Below are 27,151 nucleotides of genomic sequence, written 5' to 3'. Positions count from 1 at the left end.
ATACAACCCTTACCCAAACACCCTGTTAAGGCATATGGTGTCTGTCTAAGAAGGACCCAACCTACCCCGCATTAAATGGTCGTCATCTAAAGCCAGATTTTCCCTCAAAAGTCCAAAACATCAGGCTAGACTTGTCTTCTCATGGTGATAACCAGTGGTTAGAGAAGATGGGCCTGTGGTGGGGATTAGCTGCCATTCAATAGGGATTCACTTCATGAGACAACCTCTTAAAGGGGTTGTCTCGCGGCAGCAAGTGGGGTTATACACTTCTGTATGGCCATATTAATGCACTTTGTAATGTACATCGTGCATTAAATATGAGCCATACAGAAGTTATTCACTTACCTGCTCCGTTGCTAGCGTCCCCGTCGCCATGGATCCGTCTAATTCTGATGTCTTCTTGCTTTTTTAGACGCGCTTGCGCTGTGCGGTCTTCTTCCTGGTGAATGGGGCCGCTCGTGTCGGAGAGCTGGTCCTCGTAGCTCCGCCCCGTCACGTGTGCCGATTCCAGCCAATCAGGAGGCTGGAATCGGCAATGGACCGCACAGAGCCCACGGTACACCATGGGAGAAGACCCGCAGTGCCTCGTGGGTGAAGATCCCGGTGGCCATCTTGGTGAAGGAAGAAGAAGGAAGACGTCGCAGAGCGGGGATTCGGGTAAGTAATAAATTTTTTTTTTTTTTAACACATCCTTTGGGGTTGTCCTGCGCCGAACGGGGAGCCTATGGAAAAAAAAAATGTTTCGGCGTGAGACAACCCCTTTAATTCCACTGTAAATCACTGTTTACCACATATTGTAATAAGATGAGCACTGACTTTATTTCCACATTTTTTATCTTACAGAGACCTCAAACCTGAGAACATCTTGATAGCTGATACCGGCCATATCAAGATCACAGATTTCGGTCTTGCCCTTGTCAACATGCACGGAGGCCGAACATCCACAAGTAGAGCCGGTACAGCAGGTTATATCGCTCCGGAGGTAAGAAGAGAACTTTACTACTATTTAAAATTGTACTAATAATTTGCATGGAGGACTGTGGGAGAGGGTGTAATATAGTGGCAGACTACTATATGATATGGAGAGCGATGTATCAGTATGGTGATATACAAGATGTCGCTCTAATACTTCTCTTCTTTATTGCAGATGGAAGCCGGGAAGAAGTTCAATACCGCTGTTGACTGGTATTCGTTTGGAGTCACCTTAAAGGACATGCTGACCGGCGTGGGTACCTACGATCCAACACTCCTCCATGGGATTTCATACAGCGCCAGAGACATCATTGAAAAGGTGAGTATGTTTCTGTTATAAGGTTCTAGTACTAGGGCTTATACACAGGTAATATTAGCCATCACTGTAGTAATAGATGGACTGATGATAGCTCTACACAAACACATTTTATTCCAATCACTGACCTCCTAAAATGAGAGCAGTAGACGCCATTCATCACACATTACGTCAGATGACACAATATGGAGAGCAGTAGTCCGGTAATAATCACTTTTGCCCATACTGCGCCCAGATCCCAGGCTTCAGTTACTAAATTCTAGATCCATTTCTCATTTTCAGCTCCTCCAGAAGGATCCTGCCCGGCGCCTAGGACTACGCGGGGACATCAGAGAACATCGCTTCTTCCGGAGTATTGACTGGGACTCTGTGGAAACACTGAAGATGGCTCCACCATACATCCCTGAAGTAAGTGACCCTACAGAAATGTCACCATATCCTGAATAAACTCCACTCCCTCAATCTTCTACTTCTGTTATACATCATGAGTAATGTTAGGAGTAGAAGGCTTTATTGGTGGACATTATTCTTTCATTCTATATCTACCCTCGATCCACTGAGGCTAATTTCACACAGGCGAGTGCGATATCAGACCTTGAAATTCAATCCAATATCGCACTTGTCAACATGCGATTTCCCTGCGGATGGAAGGCGTTTTGTGTTAGAACCACCTTGAACCACAGGGAGGTAGCGATCCTCCGCCGCAGCTAAAAGGATCGCTGAATGTTTCCCATTGTTTTCAATGGGTAACGTTCACATGCACCTCGCACATCGTGTGATGCTCTGACGGACCCGTTGAAAACAATGGGCTATGCAAGGTGTTACGAAGGGAACGCCCAAAGTTAGGGCATGCCAAGATTTTTTCCTACACCACAATGCGGTGCAGGAAAAAAAATCGCTCATGTGTATGACCCCATTCAAAAGATTTTCTCGGCCGAATAAAAACGGCCTTAATGTTGTGTTTCTATGTAACTGTAGGCCCTGATTTTACATTTTTGCAAAATTGTAAGTGAGTAGTTCAGACCTTTTCCGCATATTTTAATAAAACCTAAAAAAAATCTCTCCTCTTAGTATAGGCTCCACTCAAAAGAATTCCTCAAAACAGAACTTGGCCCAGTTTATATGGAGCCTACGAAAGCTTCTGGTGTTTGTTCTTCCAGCCTTCATGAGATTAGACCATTTATGGAATGTATTCTTCTATCATGCTTGCATTCTCAGTGCAGAATAAAACAGAAGCTTGGGTTTCATCAGGGTTCATTTACTTATTTTGTGTAACGTGACTGTGCTCTGGAGATGGGAGGGTGATCATGTTATAAGATGAATAGTGTCTTCCTTACATTATGTTATATCATTCTTTTGCTTCTTTGTTTTGTAGCCACCTAACGCTCATCCCGAATTCCAAGCAGCCAAGCTGGATGAGATTGAAGCAGCAGAGGCCAGTGTATCTTTACCATCAGATACTCAGACTAGGTTCCCAAGGTTTTCATTCGTTAACTGGTAAACCATCAGCAAGACACCTGCTGAATAACATAATCCGAGCGAGCCGTGTGCCTCTACATGACCATCTGGAGAAGACCAGAAGACCTGATGGACAGCAGTAACCCTGGACCACTGTATGGAGAAAACCAGAAGACCCGATGGCCAGCAGTCACCCTGGACCCCTGCATCGAGAAGTCAGCAGATCCACCTAGCAGCTGGCGGTAAGTAAGCGCTATAACATCAGCGCTACATGTCATAGGCATGTGTAACACTTCCATCTTACCGGTAAATAACTTTCCCCATGCTCAGGATAGCAGTAGCTTCTAGTGCTGTCTTGGGCAGAGGGAAGATACACAGGTGTGTGATGGCCGGCTATGAAGGGGTGAAGAGGAGGCCGGGTTTTTTTCACCTTAACATCTAATCACGTCTATGACAATTGTACATTTACCGGTAATTCCATTTCCTCATCCTTATGACATTGCTGTCATGGGTGATAAGGAAAAAGGTGTGAGATGGCCGGATATTAAGGGGTAAGGAGGAGGCCGGATTTTTTTTTTTCACAGACCCCAGCTCCACAATGTCATCAGAGCAAGCTGAGCCATGTACCTGAACCTCCCGAGGACCAACCACAGAGGACCAGAAGATCTGATGGCCAGCATTTATCACAGACCCCTACATGGAGAAGACCCCATTACTCTGAAGACACCTGACTGGGGCTGAAGATTCCTGGAGCAGATCTACCCAGCAGCTGGTGGTATGTAAGTACTATAACATCTGCGCTACACGTCATAGGCATGTGTAACACTTCCATCTTACCGGTAAATGACTTTCCCATGCTCAGGATAGCAGTAGCTTCTAGTGCTGTCTTGGGCAGATGGGAAATACCCAGGTGTGTGACGGCCGGCTATGAAGGGGTGAAGAGGAGGCCGGATATTTTTTTCACCTTACCATCTAATCACATGCCTATGACTTCTGTACATTTACCGGTAATTACATTTCCTCATCCTTATGACAGTGATGTCATGGGTGATAAGGAAAAAGGTGTGAGATGGCTGACTATTAAGGGGTAAGGAGGAGGCCGGATTTTTTTTTCACAGACACCAGCTCCACAATGTAATCAGAGCAAGCTGAGCCATGTATCTGAGCCTCCTGAGGACCAATCACAGAGGACCGGAAGATCTGATGGCCAGCATTTACCACGGACCCCTATATGGAAAAGACCCCATTACTCTGAAGACACCTGACTCGGGATGAAGATTCCTGTAGAAGATCGGAGGAGAAGCCAGCAGATCCACCCAGCAGCTGGTGGTAAGTAAGTACTATAACATCCATGCTACACGTCATAGGCATGTGTAACACTTCCATCTTACCGGTAAATGACTTTCCCCATGTTCAGGATAGCAGTAGCTTCTAGTGCTGTCTTGGGCAGATGGGAAATATCCAGATTTGTGATGGCCGGCTATGAAGCGTGAAGAGGAGGCCGGATATTTTTCACCTTACCATCTAATCACATGCCTATGACTTCTGTACATTTACCGGTAATAACATTTCCTCATCTTTATGACAGTGCTGTCATGGGCGATAAGGAAGAAGGTGTGAGATGGCCGGCTATTAAGGGGTAAGGAAGAGGCCGAATTTTTTTTCTCTCACAGATACCAGCTCCACTGCCTGCTGGTGTGACGGGCTACATGGTGGGGTGCGGGACTATATGGACGAATGCTGATATACTTTGTGGATATATCTATATTTACACTGAATATGTGCTTTATATGGACTGTTATTATATATGGACTGGTTGATGGAATGTATTTTTCCATAATGTACATCTAGTCTATGACTACATGGCGCCTGTGACTGTAACAATTTGCTTGGCCAATGGTGACGCGTCGCCCTTGACTTATTGTTTATTGTGTCAATAATAATAAATGAATATTGATAAATATACATCTTGTTGTGTTCTATTTCATACATTAGGTGATAGATTTAAACTCAATGTCCATGGGCGGGTTTGATTTGTGGAAGCCTCAGGGTTAAACAGCTAGGACTGGAGATAACTCTAATGCCCGCTATGGCAGCGGGAATCCAGTCATCTATTATAGCCTGCTCCCAGTGCCAATGGTGTGGGCATCTCACCACAATATAACTGTATGTCTTGGTGGGGGAGGGGGTTAAGGTCTAATGGCCCATTTAGACACAACCTTTATCGCTCAAAATTTGCTCAAAATCCATCTTTTGAGCGATAACCGTTGCGTCTAAAAGCCTGCCCATCGTGCGCTGTTCGTTCATCGCTCATTTCTAGTTTTCTAGAAATGAGCGATGAACTCTTATCAGCGGCGCAAATAAGATTCTTTCAGCTGGTAGCCCGCTGGCAGTTCTGAGCGGGACACCAGCTTAAAGCGCAAAGAGCAATGCAGCTGTTTGCATATACAAAACAGCTGTATTATTCTTGTAGGGTCACGGCGGGACGTTGCTCTGCTTTGTATACCTCTAAGTAGCTACTTAGAGTGATGCAAATATGATTGCTCAAAACTGTCACTCAAAACTGTCGATTTTGAGTGATTATCTTTCAGTGTAATAGACCCTAAGTAATAATAACAAGGAGCTGCTACTACATTACTGAGGGCAGTGTCTGAATACGGGCTGCTGCATTCTGCAGCTCCTTACATTTAGCAAGGAAACAATAAAGGCTCCTTCACACAGGCACGCCTCAGCATAACTCATGTGTTTTATGAATTAGTCTTTTTCTCGCTCGTGTCATTGGGGTACACAGCAAGGACCGTGGGATATAGCTTCTGCCACTAGGAGGCGACACTAAGCACAAAAAAGTTAGCTCCGCCCTCTGGCTATATTCCTCCTGCCGACAGCAGGCTAATTAGTTTTTAGCTTAGTGTCTCGTAGGAGGACGGTCGTGCCCGTTAGGGCTAATTTTAAGGGCCAGGGTTAAACGGAGAGGCAGGACGCTCCCCATCAAACCCGAACGGAGAGGAGGGCGAACAATCTCGGGTTTGTCCAGGTTGCTTCTTGCCCGGCCCGCCTCAGAAGAAAAGGTGGCACATCCGGATCATATATATCTGTATGTGGCCCGCCAGCGAGAGCCCCCCCATGTTTGGTGCAGAGGTCCGCATCCCCTTCCCATGGGCAGGCGATGTTATAGGGGTTGGCTGCTGGAACTGGGGAGCCGCTTTTTATTTCAGCAGGGACGCAGGAGGTGAGTATGCGCTTGCGACCCCCCCTCCCTCCCCCCTTCCTGGCTCTCCCAGTATGTCGCTTTTTGCACGCGTACCTTGTGGGCTGCAGCGAGGCGCGGGGATAGGCGCAGGCGGACAGGCTCCTTTTCGTCGGGAGTAGTATACGCTATGTATGGCTGCGGCAGCGGAGGGCATTATTCGCTGGGGCATTCCTGCATTCTGCTCCCCTTGAGCTCGCAGGCGGGGTGGGGGAGGGCAGGTGAGTTCACCATGGAGGTATGGGCTCACCTGATATTCAGGGCGCTGGTTCCAGGCACAAGCCGGCGGGGGGCGTGGCCTCGCGGGCATGGCACCTTAGGCGGCGGCAGCAACAACTTTCAGTATGCCCTGGTCTTCCGGCTCCCTGCAGGGGCTCCCAGCAGGAGTTCCTGTGATGTGGGGGCTCAATGGAGGGGGCTGCACTGCCGGAATCGGAGGGGGCGTGGCCTCACAGTGTGGCCACACCCCCGTGTGGCGCAGGCGTGGCTTCACGGCAATACCTCCGTGGATGATGTGGCCACGCCCCCCTGCCCACATTGACTCCATGCAGGGGGCGTGGCCTCATCGGCAATGCACACCACCCTGCCCCCTCCCCCTTCCTCCCTCAGCACAGGTGAAGGGGGATGACATCAGAGAAGCAGCCTATTGGGGACAGCGCGCCAGGACTTAAAAACCGCCCTGCTGATCCACTCCTTGCTGCCCTTTTCTGCTCAGCTTATCCGCTGTACAGCTCAAGCTCCAGGAAAGAAAGCCATTCAGCACCTGCAGTCTCCCAACCCAGCGGCTCCCCGGACCTCTTCGGACCTCGGCAAGGACCTGGGTAAGCTCTGCCTGGTGGCTAGCCCCCCTCTTTCGCTGCGTATCCCTCCTGCCGGCGGTTGGCATAGCAGAGGATAGCTCGCAGTTTTCTTTGCCCGGTGAAATCCCAGCACCATGTCCAACCCCAGAGCCCTTGAGGCTGGACCAAGGACAGCAAGAGTAACGCACTTTGCTTGCTCACGCTGTAACCTAAAGTTCGCATGCGGACAGGCTGAGCCCTTTTGTAGAGATTGTTCCCCTGCGAAACAGGCGGCTGTGCAGGGCACCCATCCCCCCGTTCAGCCCCCAGCTATGGCCGAGCCGGAGTGGGCCCGCTCCTTGTCACTGGGGGTGTCTGACCTCTCTCGGGCATCTGGCGCAATTTTGGAAAAATTAGCGCAGGACACCTCCGGTTCACGTGAGGCGCGGCCGTAGACGAAAACTGGTCAGGCCTTCGGACTCCCGGCGGCCCTCACGGTCACCATCCTCCTTGTCGCTTTTGCGCTCTTCTGGTACTAGGTCGCGGCGCTTGTTGGCAGAAGAGGATGGTTCGGACGAGGAATGGTCTGAATCCTCCTCAGACTCTGTCGTGGAGGAGGATCAGGTCCCAAAATTTTCGGCAATAGTGGAGAGCTTAGTGGTTGCGGTGTGTGACACTTTTCAGCTCACTGAACAGGAACCACAGGCATCTGGGATATCGTTTTCTTTCAGGCAGCCTAGAGGCTCTCCGAAAAACCTTTCCTCCTCATGAGGACTTTGACAAGGTCCTATATAAGGAATGGAAGGCACCGAATAAGCATCTTTCCAAGATGGGTTACTTGGACGGGAAATACCCCTTCCCGCAGGACTTAGTGGAGAAGTGGTCGGTCCCACTGCTAGTGGATCCACCCATTTCGCGCCTGGCTAAGCATACCGTGCTACCCATGGCAGAGTCCTCCTCCCTCAGGGATCCCAAGGATCGAGGAGTCGAGGCCTTGGCAAAGACCATTTTTGAGGCGGCAGGGTCAGCTTTTAGGCCTGTGTTTGCCTCATCCTGGGTCAGTAAGGCTGTTACTGACTGGGCAAAGCGGTTACGGGAAGGAATCCTCGAAGGGGCGGCGACCGAGGATCTGGTGGGCATTACGCACAAGATTGAACAAGCAAGCATGTTTCTCTGTGAGGCCTGTATGGATACAGCCAGGCTGGCGGCCCGAGCCTCCGCGGCATCGGTGGCGACTCGCCGGACCCTATGGTTAAAATCGTGGGATGCGGATGCTTCCTCCAAGGGGTCGTTAATCAGTATGCCCTTTGTAGGATCTCGTCTTTTCGGCGCCAAGCTAGACGAGCTCATCTCAGAGGCTACGGGTGGAAAGAGATCACTTTTGCCACAGAACCGTCCAAAGCGGTCACCTCCGCAGCACAGACGTTTTCGTTCCTATCGCCGGACGAGTCCTCATAGGGTGGAGAGAGAGGGTCCACAGGAGCGGGAACAAAGGAAGGTTCCTTCCTTCAAACCAAGCTCCTCTTGGCGGGGGCCCCTGCCCACAAAGGGTACCAAAGGCAAGCCCCCCGCATGAGGGACTGCCCCCACCTGTTTCGGACAAGGTGGGGGGATGGCTTCTCCAATTCAGCCAGGTCTGGTCGTCTCAGGTCACAGACACCTGGGTACAGGAGGTCGTGTCCAGGGGCTATGCGATGGAGTTCCACTCACAACCGCACTACCGTTTCTTTCGGTCCAGAACCCCAAAAAAGGACTGCTCTGTCCGTCCAGTTCTGGACCTAAAGAAAGCTGAACAAGTTCGTAGCGGTCCGTCATCTTTGCATGGAGTCGCTACGAGCGGTCATCGCATCCTTGGAGGCAGGGGAGTTCCTGTCCTCGATAGACATCCAAGATGCATATTTACATATCCCCATTTGTCAGGCGCACCAGCGCTTCCTCCGGTTCGCGGCACGGGGTCGAGTGACCCTCCCGGAAGCAAAACGTCAGCTGCTTCAGAGGCAGGTGCGGTCCCTTCTATCGCGGCGACCAGTGGCGATCCGCCATGCGATGAAGGTTCTGGGACTGATGGTATCGTCTTTCGAGGCAATTCCTTTTGCCCTGTTCCACTCCCGCCCCTTGCAGTGGGCGATACTCTCAAGGTGGGACAGGTTAGCGCGATCCCTCGAGGGGAAGATAAGGTTTCCACCAGGAGTTCAGCTGTCACTCCAGTGGTGGTTGGACTCGCCACGCATCCAGCAGGGCAGGTCGTTCCTGCCCCTGCAGTGGCAGGTGCTGGCTACAGTCGCCAGCATGACGGGCTGGGGATGCACCAATTCTTCTCTTTCCTCGGATGCTCAGGAGGATCAGGAAGGAAGGGCTACCAATGATTCTCATAGCCCAGATTGGCCGCGAAGAACGTGGAACGCTGAGCTCATGCACATGGTAGCAGACGCGCCCTGGCGATTACCCCTACGAAAGGATCTACTCTCTCAGGGTCCCATCTACCACCAAAGTTTGGCTGCACTGCGTTTGACAGCGTGGCAGTTGAGACCACAGGCTTCTCAGACCCGGTTATCTAGACAATGATTAGGGCTAGGAAGCCGTCGTCATTGAAGGTATGTCACCGGGTGTAGAGAACATTCTTTCGCTGGTGCGAACAGAAAGGGACACACCCGATGCTTTTTTCGTTGGCCCGTCTCCTGTCATTTCTCCAAGACGGGTTGGACTTGGGCCTGAGCCTCAGCTCCCTTAAGGGACAGGTTTCGGCTTTGTCAGTTTTGTTTCAGCGACCTTTGGCTTCAAGGTCGGCAGTGCGCACCTTTTTACAGGGAGTTGCTCATACGGCACCCCCTTTCCGGTCTCCGGTGCCACCTTGGGACCTTAACCTGGTTCTGGACGCCTTGCAGGCCCATCCGTTTGAACCATTAGCGGAAGTACTGTGGCGCTTGCTGTCCTGGAAGGTCGCTTTCCTGGTGGCGGTTACCTCCCTTCGTAGGGTTTCGGAGATTGCGGCGCTGTCGGCAAAACCACCCTTTACGTTTTTTTTCACCAGGATAAGGTGGTGTTGCAACCGGTGCGGTCTTTTCTCCCAAAGTTGGTGTCTACCTTCCACATTAATGAGGACATTGTACTTCCATCATTTTGTCCAAGGACGGTTCACCCTAGGGAGCGGGCTCTGCACACCTTAGACCTAGTCCGCGTCCTGAGGACATATTTGGACCAGACCGCGTCTTTCCGGCGCTCGGATTCCCTATTCGTGATACCGGAGGGTCCGAGACGTGGCCTTGCGGCATCAAAGGTGACAATTGCTCACTGGATCCGTTCGGCAGTGGTGGAGGCCTACCGGGCTAAGGGTGAGACACCGCCGTTCCAGGTTAAGGCACATTCCACTAGAACGGTGGGGGCTTCATGGGCGGTCAATCACGGGGCCTCAGTGTCACAAGTGTGTAGGGCGGCTTCCTGGGCATCCCTGCACACCTTTTCTAAATTTTATCAAATACATACGTTCGCGTCAGCCGACGCTTCGCTGGGTCGAAAGGTTTTACAGATGGCTGTAAACTGACCGCATGCGCTTATGATTTATTTGTACCCACCCTCGGGGACGGCTGTGGGACGTCCCACGGTCTTTGCTGTGTACCCCAATGACACGAGCGAGAAAAGAGGATTTTTTACTCACCGTAAAATCTCTTTCTCGTCTCGTCATTGGGGGACACAGCACCCACCCCTCTCTCTTTCTATGACACGGTTGGTGGTCCTGGTCGGACTCCGGATTCTGTAAGTCGCACATGGTGCTGCGTGTTTTTCATTACAATGAAATTTTTTGTTAACGTGTCATATGACTAACTATTGTTGTCTGTCTGTTCCTGCATGGCTATTCCAACTGCTGGCATGATAAACGGATTAGCCTGCTGTCGGCAGGAGGGATATAGACAGAGGGCGGAGCTAACTTTTTTGTGCTTAGTGTCGCCTCCTAGTGGCAGAAGCTATATCCCACGGTCTTTGCTGTGTCCCCCAATGACAAGACGAGAAAGATTTTACGGTGAGTAAAAAATCCTCTTTTTGTGAACGTATCAACACATTTTACTGCACTTTTTGTGCTCGCAGAGCATGCTCATTTGCACTCAACAGGCGAATACGCCCCAATTTAAATGGCTTGGGTTCTAGATGTGTTCCTATTTTCCCTGAATTGCGCAGCGTATTGTACTTACTATTGCGTATTGTACAAACATTTGTGCACCTGCAACCCCCATAGGCTTCTATGGAGACCTTTCGTGCGCAGGAAAATAGGAATGTTATATTTTTTTGCTCTCATGCGAAAAGCACGTGCAAAATTGGGAGCTTTGTACAAACCTATAGACGTCTAGGGGTGCTATTCCCCGCGTATTGTGAGTAAATTTTGTGCACGCAAATACGCCCATGTGAGGGAGCCTGAGGGCTTATTCAGACGAGCGGATGCATTTATATGTTTGCCCGTACACATATAAAAAAACACGCTGAAGTGATGGCAAGCAACGATCAGAAGAAATGCTCGGAATGACAATTACATGCCTAATTAGGGCGAGCTGTCTTCTCGCAGGGTAGCTCCCTTCCTCTCCCTTTTTCTGAGCTGCCATAGAAGTCTATGGCAGCTTGCTGCGTAACACGGCCAAAGATAGGGCAAGACCTACCTATTCACGCTCCGTATAAAATATATGGCCAGGAAAGAGGGCAGGTCCTACTTTTTCTAACGCAAATGATAGCATTGAAATCCAGAGCCTTGGTCTCGTTATACATGTAACGGTTTACATGCGGAAATGCCTGTGTAAATACGGTCGTCTGAAGGAGGCATTAGTGAAGTGTTTGTACTATCAGGAGATAAGAGTTGTGGGGCCGCTGCTTGGCCACTTATCCCCATGGCAATAAATATGTATGATTGGCCAAACTGCGATGGGATTTTCTATATAAACCACTGTTAGAATCCCCATATATTCAGATGAAGAAGCCCTGCGCACTACAGCAACACATATCTTATTACACGGGTTGGAGTGGTTTTACCTGGACGGTAGAGACATGGCCCGGCGCCACTGAGAGGTGTGAGGCTACAGTCCCATGCTGCGGTAAGCACATGTCCAACACCGGACCACCAACAGCAGGCAATGACCGCAGGAGCTTTACTGCCTTTTACTGGCAAAATCTTCTCTCCATTTGCCATCGCAGGTGGGCCGGGGTTTGGAAGCAAGTAGTAAACGCAGCATGGGACCCTACTATAAAGGTGAGTTCACACATAGCGGAATGGCTTAAGGGATGTGAGCCGAGATCCTGCTGCAAGGTACAGTCCAATATAAGACAATGGGGTTTCCAGAAGCCCTATAGTCTTACAGTGAGACCCCCGTTCTCTTAGGCCGCACGCACACGGACAATATTTCTATCCGGTTTTTGGACTAAAAAAAAAGGTCGAAAATGGGACACAAATGGCAACTATTCATTTGAATGCAGCAAGAAGAGGATCCAACATCCATAAAATCACACATTAACATCCCAACAGGAAGGACAAACAGTGGAGCAACAATGTGACGCGTTTCAGCAGCTCTTGGTCCTGCCATAATATGGCGCAGCTGCTCAGCTTACAGAGAAACATGCAAGCACCAAAGTAATCATGTGACTAAGCAGAATAAAGGGAGATGGAATACTTAGTAATTAACCCTTAGTAGTGCAAATAAAGGTCAAATCTCTTGTTTAAACTAAAGGGGGCGCTGGTTTTCAACAGAACAATCCAATATGTTTCTCTATTAAGTAATCTTTGATGTTGGTCACCTCCAGTAATGGGGCGACTGACCCGTTTAATACCTACAGCGCGCAGAGAGGAAAAATTGCCAGCATGTATGTTGAAAAAGTGTGCAGAAACTGCAGAACCATTTCTGGATGCCATATTGGAAATATCAGACATATGACTACTGTTGGGGTCACTATTATTACTGAGGCCACTGTGGGGGGCACTATTACTACTGAGGGCTACTGTAGGGGTCACTATTACTACTGAGGCTACTGTGCAGGACACTATTACTACTGAGGCTACTGTGCAGGACACTTTTACTACTGAGGGCCAATGTGGGGGTCATGTATTTGCAGCTGATTTCATACTATGCGGCGTTTGCCTCCTTCATAGGCTTCCCGCTGTCAGCACTCCCTGGCTTCCGATTCCCAGTGGCCTGGTCAGGTGCATTCCACCATCCAATGGAAGCCATCCAGATGAAAACCACACACAAAAATGGAGCATGCTGTGATTTTTCTGCCGCGAGCGGAAATCGCAGTTGATTTATGCTCATGTGCAGGAAGCAGTGGTTATCGGCAGTATTTGCTGCGGAATCCAGGGGGCAGTCGCAGGCCCTGGATTCCGCAAATTTAATCCACCCATGTGCATGAGCCCTATTTTTGTTTTATTTCTTTAAGAGAAAGTGATTCTGGGTAATGATGTCATTTTGAACACTCATGCTACAATTGTAGAATTGTTTCTGGACCACTTTTAGGAACGTATGTATGTCAGCGCCTCTTACTATAAAGATGGGATAGAAATAGTGAGTATTACTCTGGACCATTTTGCCGCCTGGCTCGCACACTTTCTCTCCAGCGACATCCCAACCCTCATCTTGGAGACTTCAACATCCCCACTAATGACCCTATCTCCCCATCTGCCTCTCAGCTTCTATCTCTCACCTCCTCCCTTGGTCTCTCTCAACTCACAGCTTCTCCCACTCACAGGGATGGCAATATTCTGGATCTGGCCTTCTTCCGTCTCTGCTCTGCTTCCAACTTCACTAACTCCCCTCTCCCACTCTTGGACCATAACCTTCTCTCTTTCTCTGTCAAGCTCCCTAACGTTTCTCCAGATCCTCCTACCTCCCGTATATACAGGAACCTTCAGGCTGTTCACGCCAAAAAGTTTGCTGAGTCGCTAAAGTCTTCTCTGTCCTCTATCTCTCTCCTCTCCTGCCCCAACCTGACTGTCGCACATTACACCACCACTCTCAAACATGCATTGGATGAAGCGGCGAACCCCATAACCCAAGCCATCCGATATAGACCGCGGCAACCCTGGCTCACGCCTCAAACGCGATTTATCCGGCGGTGCTCTAGGTGTGCTGAATGGCTGTGGGGAAAGTCTCAAAAGCCCACAGACTTTCTTCACTTTAAATTCATGCTCAGAACATACAACCTTGCCCACTACGCCAAACAAGTCTACTTCACCTCTCTCGTTTTCTCACTATCCTATAACCCTAAAAGACTCTTTGACACTTTCCACTGCCTTCTTAGCCCAAAACTGCAGCCCCCTGTGACAGATCTCAGTGCAGAAGAGCTGGCTACTTACTTCAAAAAGAAAATTGATGACATCCAGAAGGAAATAACCTCCCAATCCCAGACTAGCCTGGACCCTAGTCTTGTCAGTACGGCATCTAGCTCCTGTTCACTCTCTGTACTTAGACCAACGACAGAGGAAGAAGTCTCCAGACTGCTCTCCTCCGCTCGACCCACTACCTGCGCTAGCGATCCTTTTCCCTCACACCTCCTGCGTTCCCTCTCCCCGGTGGTCATCTCCCACCTCACCACTATATTCAATCTTTCTCTGACCTCTGGAATTTTCCCCTCCTCATTCAAACACGCTATCATTTCCCGGCTGCTAAAGAAACCAACTCTTGACTTGACTGATGCTGCCAACTATCGACCCATCTCAAACCTCCCCTTCATCTCCAAACTACTAGAACGCCTGGTGTACTCTCACCTTATAAGCTATCTCTCAGAAAACTTTCTTCTTGCCCCTCTACAGTCTGGCTTCCGCCCACTACACTCGACAGAAACAGCCCTGACTAAAGTGGCAAACGACCTCCTGACTGCCAAATAGAGGGTCGACTACTCCCTACTGATCCTCCTCGACCTCTCTGCAGCATTCGATACTGTTGACCACAAACTTCTCCTCACTATGCTTTGTTCCATTGGACTAAAGGACACTGCCCTCTCCTGGTTCTCCTCCTGCCTATCTGACTGCTCCTTTAGTGTCTGCTTTACTGGCTCTACCTCCCCTCCTCTTCCTCTTGCTGTTGGGGTCCTCCAGGGCTCGGTCCTCAGCCCCCTCCTCTTCTCCATCTACACAGCCCCCATTGGACAGACCATCAAGAGATTTCGCTTCCAGTACCACCTCTATGCTGATGATACCCAGCTGTACACCTCCTGCCGGGATGTCACAGCAAAATTCCTCGAGAATGCCACCAACTGTCTGTCTGCTGTGTCCAATACTATGTCCTCTCTCTACCTTAAACAGATCCTCTCAAAAACTGACCAACTTGTGTTTCCTCCCTCTACTAACCGACCTCATCCTGATATCTCCATCTCCGTGTGTGGCACCACCATAACTCCCAGACAGCATGCCCGCTGCCTTGGGGTCATATTTGACTCAGATTTCTCCTTCACCCCCTACATCCAATCTCTGCCCTGAACATGTCATCTGCACCTTAAGAACATCGTTAGAATACGCCCTTTTCTCACCGTGAACACACTAAAAATGCTCACTGTTGCCCTTATCCACTCCCGGCTCAATTATTGCAACTCTCTGCTAATAAGCCTCCCCTGCTCCAAACTGTACCCTCTCCAATCCATCCTGAATGCGGCAGCCAGGCTCATCTTCCTGTCCTGCCGCTACTCGGACGCCTCTGCCCTGTGCCGGTCACTGCACTGGCTGCCCGTCAAATACAGAATACAATTTAAATGCGCTTCCCTCATCCACAAAGAGCTCCGCCCTACATTGCTTCCCTCATCTCAATCCACCAGCCAGCCCGGGCTCTCCGCTCTGCTAATGAAATCAGACCGAGTGCCCCTTTAATTCGAACCTCTCATTCCCGCCTCCAAGACTTCTCAAGAGCAGCACCAGTCCTCCCGAACGTGCAACCAAAAAATATCTGGGCAATCATTGACAAACTAAACTTCAGGCGTGCTCTAAAAACGCACCTCTTCAGGGAGGCATACCATACCCCCTAACCCAAACCCCTCAGTACTCCACCTGATAACATGCTTCCTGACCCACAGACTGCAATCCCTGCTAGCTGTAATCAACCGCCACCTGCAGTCACACAGATTCAGCCACTATACGGCCTGACCATTGTCTGTGTGTATAGCATTCCACACTCTCCACCTCACCATACCGGGCACATCTCCAGCCCCTTTACCTTCTGTATCACCCCATTATCTGTAGTATGTAAGCTCATTGGAGCAGGACCCTCACCCCTACTGTTTCCATTAATTGATTACTTCATGTAACCGTTGTCTTGTGTTATTTCCCCCGTATTGTAAGCGCTGTGGAATATGTTGGCGCTATATAAATAAAGATTATTATTATTATATAGCTCTACGAATAAATATATGGATGCCATAAATCTTCAGTGAAAAAAAATCACGTGTTTTTTTTCTTTTGTGTGGAAATAAGATTTCATTTTAGTTTTGTCTTTACATGTTAAATAAACACTTGGCTTCTTTCTCTTCACTGAACACTCTCGCTCTTGAGGTGACCTTGTTAGCTATATTTGTGACTTTATGGAAAGCCACTGGGTAACACTGACCTGGAAAAGGACTTGGGGATTTTAGTTAACAACAAACTTAACTAGAGCAACCAGTGTCCGGTAGCTGCTGCTAAGGCAAATAGGATCATGGGATGTATTAAATGAGGTCTAGCGGCGCATGGCTAGTGTGTAGCAATTACTGAAATATCCAAACCCCATTTAGAAAATAAGAGGTTTGCTACCTGTTGCCTTTCTGTGCTGGGTTCTAGGTTCAAATCCCATCACTGCTAACATCTGCATGTACTTTGTTCAAGGGCAACATCTGGATGGAGCTTCACAGATGTGAACCTACAACTGAAAAGCAGCACTAACTACTGAGCCACAACACTCATCAGTTCAGCTCCAGAAAAGGAGAAGAATAGAACATAAAATCCTATCCAGATGTTGCCCTTGGATAGATCTGAACCTAGAATCACAGCCCTGCAAGGCAACATCTCAATGTTTTTTTTTTCCTCTTTGTGTTTAATCTTCCTGTTCTTCTCCTGATTGGGTCGTGATGACCCAATTCAATATTTCAAATCTGGGCACTCACGACGAGCAACACTAATTATGAGAAGACCAAGCTAAAGACTTAAAGAGGAAAATAATGACCAGAAGAGCAGCCTGAAGAGGTCATGAACAAGTTTGGCCCATCTCAGGGGCAAAGTTGGTGTATTACTATAACCCCCGGGCATCTGAACCTGGCCGGTGTGTGGGGCCCACTGACCCTGCTGGGGACTACTAAGGGGTGGGATTGATTTGGTCTTAATTCTTTGACATCAATTGTATCCATGTCTTTAGGACACATGTACAATTGACTATGACAATTAGGGGCTGGCTAGCAAGTTTTAAGCATACAACAATGACCCACAAGAAGCAGCTCATCTGTAGGCTATTTTCACACGGGTGAGTGTAATTTCCTCATGAATTTGAGGCTTATTTGTGTAAAAAATGCCTCGCCTCCCTTCAGGGAAGTAGTGATCCTCCTGCGAGGTTGTCAGCCGCGCTGCAGGATTAGCAACTGTTTCCCATTGTCTTCAATGGGAAACATTGCATTGCCTGAACCTCACACGCCCTGTGATGCTTTTCGCAGCTTTGTGCAAGCATGTAGTGAAGATGCCGTAGGGCTCCATCAGCCGTTGAAATTGTAGGAGTGGAGGCAGGGTGGCCCTAGACATCTGCAGGGGGCAGCTACACCTTGCCCCCAGCCTGCCCCTACTGACAGCAGTACTGCCTGGCGCCTTTCTTTGTCACACAGTGGACATGATGATATGTCACACAGGGGACATGATGTCACACAGGGGCCAGTAGCATTCTGCACAATCTTGGCAAAAACAGTCCAAGACAGAGGATGCCGTAGGACCATGATGGGGGTGAGCAAGTTTATTTCATCTTATTGCCGATGCCCAGCTGGGCCTATAAATGACCTGGTGGGCACAATAGGGCCTTCTTAATGACTGAAGCTTATAAATTACTTAGAGGTCAGAGTGAGGTCTATAGTTGCTAAGGGGGCCCACTTTGACTTTGTTCCCCAGAGGGCCCATGCACATGAGGAGTCAGTCCTGACCAAGGATCTGGTTTACTCCTTCCTTGGGCATTCATGTTGCCAAACCAGTGGAGAGTATGGTGCAAATCCATCCATTTTTTAATGTTTGGGGATGGGAGAGAAGTGGGATTGTGGACTGCAGAGAGTTATGTGGGTGCAGGAGGAAGATTGGGGAGTGGAAAGGTTTTAGCCATGGTCACCCTGTGAAGGCCGGTGGAAAGTACTTTTCTGAAGTATCTAAATAAGCAAGAAACACAAACATGATGCCAAGTGTTGCATGAATGTACAAAAGTTTATTCAGTGTTATGGTCTCTCAAATGTGATTATCTGATGGGTATGGGGTGGGGAAGGGGTTTGAGGAGAGGGCTATGGGAAGGGGAAGAGGGGAAGGGGAAGAGGGGGAGGGGAAGAGGGATTGGGGAGGGAAGGGGAAGGGTATCAGCCATTGTCGTCTGATATTCTGGGGCTGAAGCAGGCGAATAGTCCTCTCAAGGCTCTAAATAAAAAAGAAAACAAGTGTGAGACTTTCTTGAGAGAATACAAGTCTTGTGGGCGATGATGTATATAAGGCTTCAACTCTAGGTATACAATAAACCAATGTGAGGGTTTAGGGTATGCTTGCCCCCATTATCCTTCCCTACTTTTGAAAAGTTCACTCACCCCTTCTGGTCATTATATGTTCATATACCCGCAGAACATATAACTACCGTATACAGTAGTATACACTGAGCACAATACAGCTACCCAATGACTAATGGATCACCATTAGCTCTAATCTGTAGACAAATGTAGGGAGAGAACAAAGCTATAAAGCTTTGTTCCCATCAGTGCCAGTTGGTGTTTGGAGCCCCTGGCACAGATCACGCATGAAACCTGGACAAAATAATGCTGCATGCAGGACTTAATGCTGGGTGGGATGACACCAACTGAACAGACCCCATTATAGTCAATGGGATCTGCTCCCCGCCATACGGTTCCATTATAAAAAGGGACTTTTTGGCCGGGGATTCTGCTTTATTGTTCTCATAATAGAGCAGGAAAACAAAATCCCCAATGTAAATGTGAACATAGCCGAAGTCTTTCTTCCCTGCCTCCATGAACCTCACCGAAAAAATACCGTAAGACATAAAGAATGAATGAATCTTGTATTCACCTGGTAAATGTGGCCCATCGTCCGGTCGGTCGGCCACTTCTGCTGCTGGAATAAAATATACATGATCAGAAACCAAATGTCCCAAAAGTAAACAAAAACATTATATTGTGTGTCCGTCCATGACGTCCCATGAACTGATGATGTAATGCTTCTATGGAGGATTCTGTACTTACTTCTTGATGGACTCTCTTGATGGTTCAGCCATCATCGTGTTGTCATTTTCATCTTTTTCTCTATTAGACAACACATAACATATATATACATTTAGTTAATGGAAGAAGAGGATAATATACCGGTAAGTATAAAAGAATAAACTATAGGTGGTAGGGTTAACCCCTTAAGAATCGGTCTATTTTGGGCTTTAAGGAAGCAGCAGCTTTTGGTATTTCTGCATCTCCCAGTTCTAATAGCTTTTGCCATCAGCGGCTCCATATGGGGGCTTATTATACAAGGATAATTAAATTTTTTGAAGTTCCCCATTTTGGGGTTCATGGGGGTTATTGATGAACTGTCATTCCTTTAATTAGGAGGAGATTGAACAGCAGTTTCAATAACCGGTATATTGGAGAATGTTATGTGCATCAGTGTGAATGGAATCCTACTTCTTTTATAGACTTACGGGATTTTCTCAAGGACAGGAAAAAATCTGGAATAGGTAAATGTTGGCCTGGAAGAGAAAATACAGAACAAGTTATAAAGGAAGCAATGACACCTACCAGATATATCCTCTATATACTGTGCTGCTCGTAGATAACCAGGGGCTGAAGGTCTATATGTATTCCCATAGGATATAGGGGATGATTGTCCTTTATGTGGACATACGGTATTAGTGCTCCCCAGGAATACTCCTAAATAACTCTGCAGGGAAGACCCCGAGCTGTAAAACTGCAGAAATAGGGTCATTGTGATAGACGATAATTACAGAAAAAAAAGATCACTCTCTCTATAATGTTCTGGAGCCATCTGTGTTACGGCCGCGCTCACATGGGCGTATGTTTACCGCTTATTACGCGGCCTCTGTATACCCGCCCGTGTGATATGCGGTAACTCACAGGCAATGAATTACTTTGTCTTACGCAGTTTTGCTCACGTCAGTCTGTTGGAATTGTGTAATCAACAAGCACAAAATAGAGCGCAGCATATTCTATTTTGCCGCGTATTTCCGTGAGATAGAGCACATTGTTCTCTATGGACTCGTATATACATGGGCCTATACGTGAATGTGGTCTGTGCATGACAGCGTGCACCACAATTTCATTGCCATACGCGACAGTGTGATCCCTAAGAAGGAAAAAAAATCTACATATGACATTTCTAGGCTTTATGATGGTGACTCTTGTGGGGTTCAGCAGTCGGATACTTACGTCTCTTCCGCCAAGGATCTGGCCACGACGCGTTTTACTTCCTCACGGGTCCTATGAGAGCATAAAGAAGATGGTGACAATCTAGAGCATTGTCTCCATACTATAGGATGTATCCTATCCAGTTATCCCGTGAACCGACTCATCTATGTGATATGCAATATGTACCATCATGTTACATATGACTGTCAGTCTGGATAATACAAGTCATTATCAATGACCAATCTGTAATGTTGTACAATAAGCCCATCGTAGAGGATTCTGCACTTACTGAACGATGCTGTTAAAGGCGCCCAGGACTGAGTCAAACAGACACACAATAGTGTCATCTTGTTCTTCCTTGTTTTCTCTATTGAACAATACAAAAATATTATATATATGAATATATATCTAATATTGTGAAATATATGGTGTATTTATACAGTAAGCCTATTGGAGATGATTCTGTACTTACGCAATGATGTTATCACAGAGCTCCAGCATGGCATCAATCACACATGTGAGAGTTTCCGCAGGCTCTTTCTTGTCTTCTTCGCTATTAAACAACACATAACATTATATATATATATACAGTGTTGTGTAATATATGGTGTATATATACAGTAAGTGCATTGGAGATGATCCTGTACTCACACACTGATGGTGTCGGGTTTGTCCGTCTTGAGGCTGGAAGGTTCCTCACCTCCTTCCTCCTCCTCGTCTTCTCTGTTAAACGACAAATAACATATGTGTGTATATATATATATATATATATATTATATTATATGTCTGTGTATATTTCTGGCAGCTAATGAGACTAGAGGATAATATAGCCATAAGTATAAAAATACAATATATCGATGATAGGGTCCCTTAAGGAGGCGCCCTTTTTATTTTCCATTTTTGTTTTTTCCTCACCCCTTTTAAAAAGTCATAATTCTGTTAATTATCCATCGGTGTAGATGTCTGAGTTGTTGTTTTTTCCAGGACAAGTGTTTTTTCCCCCCCAATGGTAATATTTAACGTACCATATAATGTACTGAAAAACTCTAAAAAAATTCTAAGAGGAATGAAATGGAAAAAAATGAACGTCCACCATCTTTGAGGGGCCTTATTTCTACGGCGTACACAATGTAACATAGATGACATGATAACTTCATTCTATGGGTCAGTATGATTATTACAGTACCGGCTTTAGTTTTTCTTTTGCTGTACTAATTTTATTTTTTTTCAAAGATATTTCATTCTTTAAAATTATTTTCTGCCCCCCTCTTCTGCAGCCAGAACTTTTTTATTTCTCCGTTAACATAGTTGTGTTGGGGCTCATTCTTTGCGGAAGGTCCTATAGTTTATATTGGTTCCATTTTGAAATACATACAACTTTTTATTACATTTTTTCTTGGTGAACAAAAAGCACAATTCTGGAGAGTTTTTTTTTCTGACGACGTTCACCGGGCAGTATAAATAATGCATTAGTTTGATAAATCAGGTTTTTACAGTCACAGCAATACCAAATATGTATTTCTGTTTTATTATTTGGATTATTTTATTATCAATCTGGCAATATTTAAATAATTATTAAAAAATTTTATAAACCATTTTTTTAGTCCTCAGAGGGGACAAGAACTTGCAATAGTTTGATCGCTCCTGCATAATGATATAATGCCAGAGTATCACATCACACTGTGATCTGACAGATAATATTGATGGGGTCATCATTCTAGAAGATACTTACTGGTAGTAGATCACTTTGGTGTTCTTAGTGATATGCAGCCACCTGTGGGAGAAGACAAAGAAAGAATTAGAAATATCTAGAACAGACAAAGCAAGGAACTTTCAGTAGCGACCAATCAGATTGCAGCTGACATTTTCTGTATAAAAGTGTACTTTGTATGATTGGCCGGTTATGGCCAGTCGGTGTTATTAGCTTTTCGCCGCTTGCAAGAGAGCAATAAAGAAGAGTCACATGATAACAGGGGCTCTAGGGGGATAGTTGATATCTGTGTTATATTTCCTTCGACATGCCCGCTGTTATCATTGTGTTATCTATGGCCCCTTGTCCCTGACGTGGGATTTTCTGATGCTTGTGTGGTTATGTAAGCAGGGAATAGCACCAGATATTACGGGAACAGTCACTATCATGGGATCCTACAGTGAAATACTTACATTGGCTCCAAGAAGTCTTTAAGATGCTCTTGTGGCATCTCCTCATCATGGTGATGGTAATAGGCAAGTTCCAGGGAGACCCCCGCTACGTCCTCCTCCTGGGTCCTAACAGAGAGTAAAGAAGATGGTGACAATCTAGGACATCGTCTCCCTACTGCAGGATGTATAATTCCAGATACAAGCGGCGCTTCTGATAATGGTGGATGAATAGATGGATGTTGGCGTGTCAGGTGAGAAACATCCGAGAACAAACACCCTGCAATCACTGCTGGAAGAACTCAAGCCGGTGGCGGCAGCGTTATGGTCTGGGACCGACGTTTTTTTTGGCTAGAAATGTCCGATACTGGTTGAAAGAGTGCGACCAAGACCTCCAACTACTTTCCTAATAGGGATTACCATCATGCTTTATTGGAGTTTCTTACTCTAGATGTCACATGGTTCAGTAATGCCTCGCCTATATTGTCTGCTTGTGTAATAAATGGACATTTAGGCTGCTAGATCTGATTGTGAGGACGTCTGATTTCCTTATTTAGTGGCTTCCACGTGTGGCCACCTTCCTTATGGAATATTGGTCCGAGGTGCGGCGTTATTATGTGGAGGATCAGAGGGATTTTCTTTATCTTTTAAATGTTTTAACATCTGCCATACCCTTTTATGTTAATTTTGTATAACTTTAATAAATGTGTTATATGTTTGAGATATCTGAGTGTGCAATAAGATACTTACATCTCGTCTGGATTTGCTTGATCAAAGTTTTTTTCAAAGTTTAGCTTTCTCTCGCTAGGCACCTCTCTCTCCATACTATTAAAGAGGAAATACGATAGTGAGAATGCAGACATCAGGCTTAGCCATTATTCTATGACACCCTTCACAGACTAGACTAACTAAAAGTAACCTTTTATTAATATAATACATAAAAACATATATAGGGCACTAAAGACTTAAACATAAATAGTACCAATAGAAATTGATACTTTAATGTAAACCTGAGACAGCCATTATTAATGAGGTTAGTGGGAGAAACCTATCGTGGTTTCAAAAATAGAATGTTTAGACAGAATTAGGATTTAGAACCCTTTCTGGGCACTAGATGCACCTTCACAGAAATAGTGTTCTAAATTACTAGAGTGGGATCAATCACTAAGGGGCAATATGATGGAATAGCTCCCCTAGCTAAGTATGGATGAAATCATGCAACTGGTCCAATTAGGATCTGGAGCCCCTTCTGGGCACCGGATGTCCCTCCACTGAAGTGGTATTTTAGACTTCTAGGGTGGAATCAATACCTGCGGAGCAGTATGATGGAATAGCTCCCCTAGCTTAGTATGGATGAAACTATGCAACTGGTCCAACGCTTTTCTGTAGAGGTCATGGATCATCAGGGACCTTGAAGAAGCCTCAGAAATTAGCTGCCTCTGGAAGTTGGATAGCTGAGAGCTGGGTGATGGCTATATGAGGGTGGAAATCCCACCATTCCTGCAGCTTTGCAGTTATTATCTCCTTTCCCCTATGGGGGCTGCAGTTCAGGGTGATACCTCATCAAAGGATTGGGAATCTATTACTAGATTTACTTTACGGCAGTTATTTAAAATAAAAAAAAAAAGTTTAAAAAGTTTAAGGTTCATCTCCCCTGACAGATCATATCCATGAGGGGAGACGAAATTCCATAGTTAAGGCCCCCGGATTTATCCGCAGACCTTACACCGGCTTCTGCGCACTTGCTCATAGCCAAAATGGCAGACGCATGCGCAAAAGCCGTGGATAAATATCCTTTTCCGCAATAAATACCCCTTTTTTTGGAAATTATTTCTTTTTCTAAATCGCTGCCTTCAAGTCTTACATTTTTATTTTTCTATGGACGGAGCTCTGTGAGGGCTTGTTTTTTGTGTAACGCGCTGTCGTTTTTATGGGTACCATTTGGGGTTTTTTGATCACTTTTATTCCTTATTTTAGGAGGTAAAATGAAAAAAAAAAGTATTTTTCCTCAGCTTTTTAGGTTGTTTTTTTTTTACACTTTTTGCCGTGTAGGATAAAATGTATGTTCAATTTGTTGCGGGTTATTACGGATACTATGATACCAAATAAGTGGGATTTTTTGTATTTTGACACTGTTTTGACCTTTTTGCTTTTAACACTATTTGTTTCCCCATGGGGGACTTGTACCATAGCACCAATGATTGCTATTATAAAGCATTGCAGGACTGCTGTTCTGCAATGCCTTATCGCTTGTTCCCAGGCACTGGCAATGCAGGATGCCTGTATATGGCGTACTTTTGCCATGGTAACCTGATGGCCCTCCGCGATTACATAGCAGAGAGCCCAATGACGTCACAGAGGGAGTGCGCTCCCTCTGTGAACCCTTTACATGTTACGATCTACATAGATCCTGCTAGGATGTACAGTTATGCCCTGTGGCATTAAGAGGTTAAAAGGTGCTGCCCAGAAGCACCTTTTAAATGTCCTGCTGTTAACTCCTGTTAGTCTGCGCTGGGACTAACAGGATTTGACAATGGGACATTTGTATTTCTGCTGGGAGAGAGAGGTGGCGGGGTTACAGGGCTTCCCAAGAGAATGTGTGAGGAGGGGGCGTGGCTCGATGGACCTGCTCCCCTAGTCCTGGCTTTAGCCACACCCCCTCAATGATTTGCTATGGGGATTCTCTGTGAGAATCTCCATAGCAAACCACAAAGGAGTGTGGCTAGGAGCGGGACTAGGGGGAGATCCGTCTAGCCTGCCCCCTCCTACCATGCTCTCAGGGGAAGCCCTCTGTATTTTCCCATAGCAGAAAGCGACTGATGTCAGAATCAATTGGATAAGCAAAACCTTTACATTGTTATTCTATGTTAAAGTAACGCGTCAGATTGGCTTTGTCATTAAGGTGCAAACAGGCTTGGTCACTAAGGGGTTAATAATTGTGATATAAAACCTGTTGCTTCCATTGAGGTCTGATTCAGTTCTATCAGCTGAAATAAAACCATTATTTTGCCTTAGACGGCGAGGTTTAGCATAAAATCCACACCCAAATCTGTGCTATTGGCAGCTGATGTCAGCCATTCAGTTCAATTTAATTGAAGTAATTGAAGTAGCAGAAATCTGCTGCAGATCTGCTGTAAAATCTGCACCAAACCGGATGGAGTTTCTAATGTGGAAAATTTGCACTAAATCCGCCAAGTGTGAAAGCAACCTGATAGAATGTGAATCAGCCAGACCATACTAATATAGTGAGGGATGTGATCAAACTGCTGCAATTCTGTATTCTAGACATATTGTATTACTGAATACTGTATATGATACAAAGTAACAAGAGACACAAAATAGATACACAAGACAACAGGTGTCAGCAGCACAAGCAGAATGTCCAATAATGGGGAGCTGTAATAATGTAGCGCACGCTTCCTCACATCCTCCAATGCAGGCAGTAAAACAACCCCAAGAAGCAGCACAGAGGATCTTCAGACAACTCCTTGTGTCACAGACACATCTTTATTGTAGTTCTACAGGTTTAAAAAGACGGGACAAGCGACGTTTCGACCGACGTTAGCATGACCAAGACCGCAGCATCGGTTGAAGCACCACTTGTCCTCTCTGTTTAAACCCGTGGAACTACAATAAAGATGTTGGATATCAATGAGAATAATTATAGGTATAAATATTAACACATTCATGTCTGTGGGAGCGTGCTCACAGCCTCCTAAAAAGAGGTAAGCTTGCTGACTTTGCACCGCAGGAGCGTGGAACCGTGTGAGAATTAAAAGAGGCTCCTGAACTCCACGTCACCTAAACTAGAAGCCCCAGAACTTGGATGATGCTTATAGGGGATAAAAGGTACCCTTCAAGCGTTCTGGTGCTGGATGGCATGCTAACACTTAAAGGGGTTGTCCCGAGGCAGCAAGTGGGTCTGTACACTTCTGCATGGCCATAATAATGCACTTTGTAATGTACATTGTGCATTAATTATGAGCCATGCAGAAGTTATAAAAAGTTTTATACTTACCTGTTCCGTTGCTGGCGTCCTCGTCTCCATGGTGCCGACTAATTTTCGCCCTCCGATGGCCAAATTAGCCGCGCTTGCGCAGTCCGGGTCTTCTGCAGTCTTCTATGGGGCTCCGTGTAGCTCCGTGTAGCTCCGCCCCGTCACGTGCCGATTCCAGCCAATCAGGAGGCTGGAATCGGCAGTGGACCGCACAGAAGAGCTGCGGTCCACGGAGGAAGAGGCCATCTTCAGCGGTGAGTAGAGAAGTCACCGGAGCGCGGGGATTCAGGTAAGCGCTCCGGTGAGCTTTCTTTACCTCCCTGCATCGGGGTTGTCTCGCGCCGAACGGGAGGGGGGTTGAAAAAAAAAAAAACCCGTTTCGGCGCGGGACATCTCCTTTAATGCACTCCATTGCACCCCATAATGCTACATTGTACATTTACAACACAGATGGATTTACTGGAAAAGGAAGGAAGAGAAAGAAGTGATGACAACTGAAGAAGACAGAAGATAGAAGAAGAGGACAGAAGATAGAAGAAGAGGACAGAAGATAGAAGAAGAGGACAGAAGATAGAAGATAATAAAGGACACAACAGGAGCTGTACATAGAGCGGACTTACCACAACGCCAACTACAACCCTCAACGGAATGTTGGCGCT

This window comes from Eleutherodactylus coqui, chromosome 2 (assembly GCF_035609145.1).
Source record: "Eleutherodactylus coqui strain aEleCoq1 chromosome 2, aEleCoq1.hap1, whole genome shotgun sequence".
NCBI lineage: Eukaryota > Metazoa > Chordata > Amphibia > Anura > Eleutherodactylidae > Eleutherodactylus > Eleutherodactylus coqui.
This window is presented reverse-complemented; position numbering follows the sequence as displayed.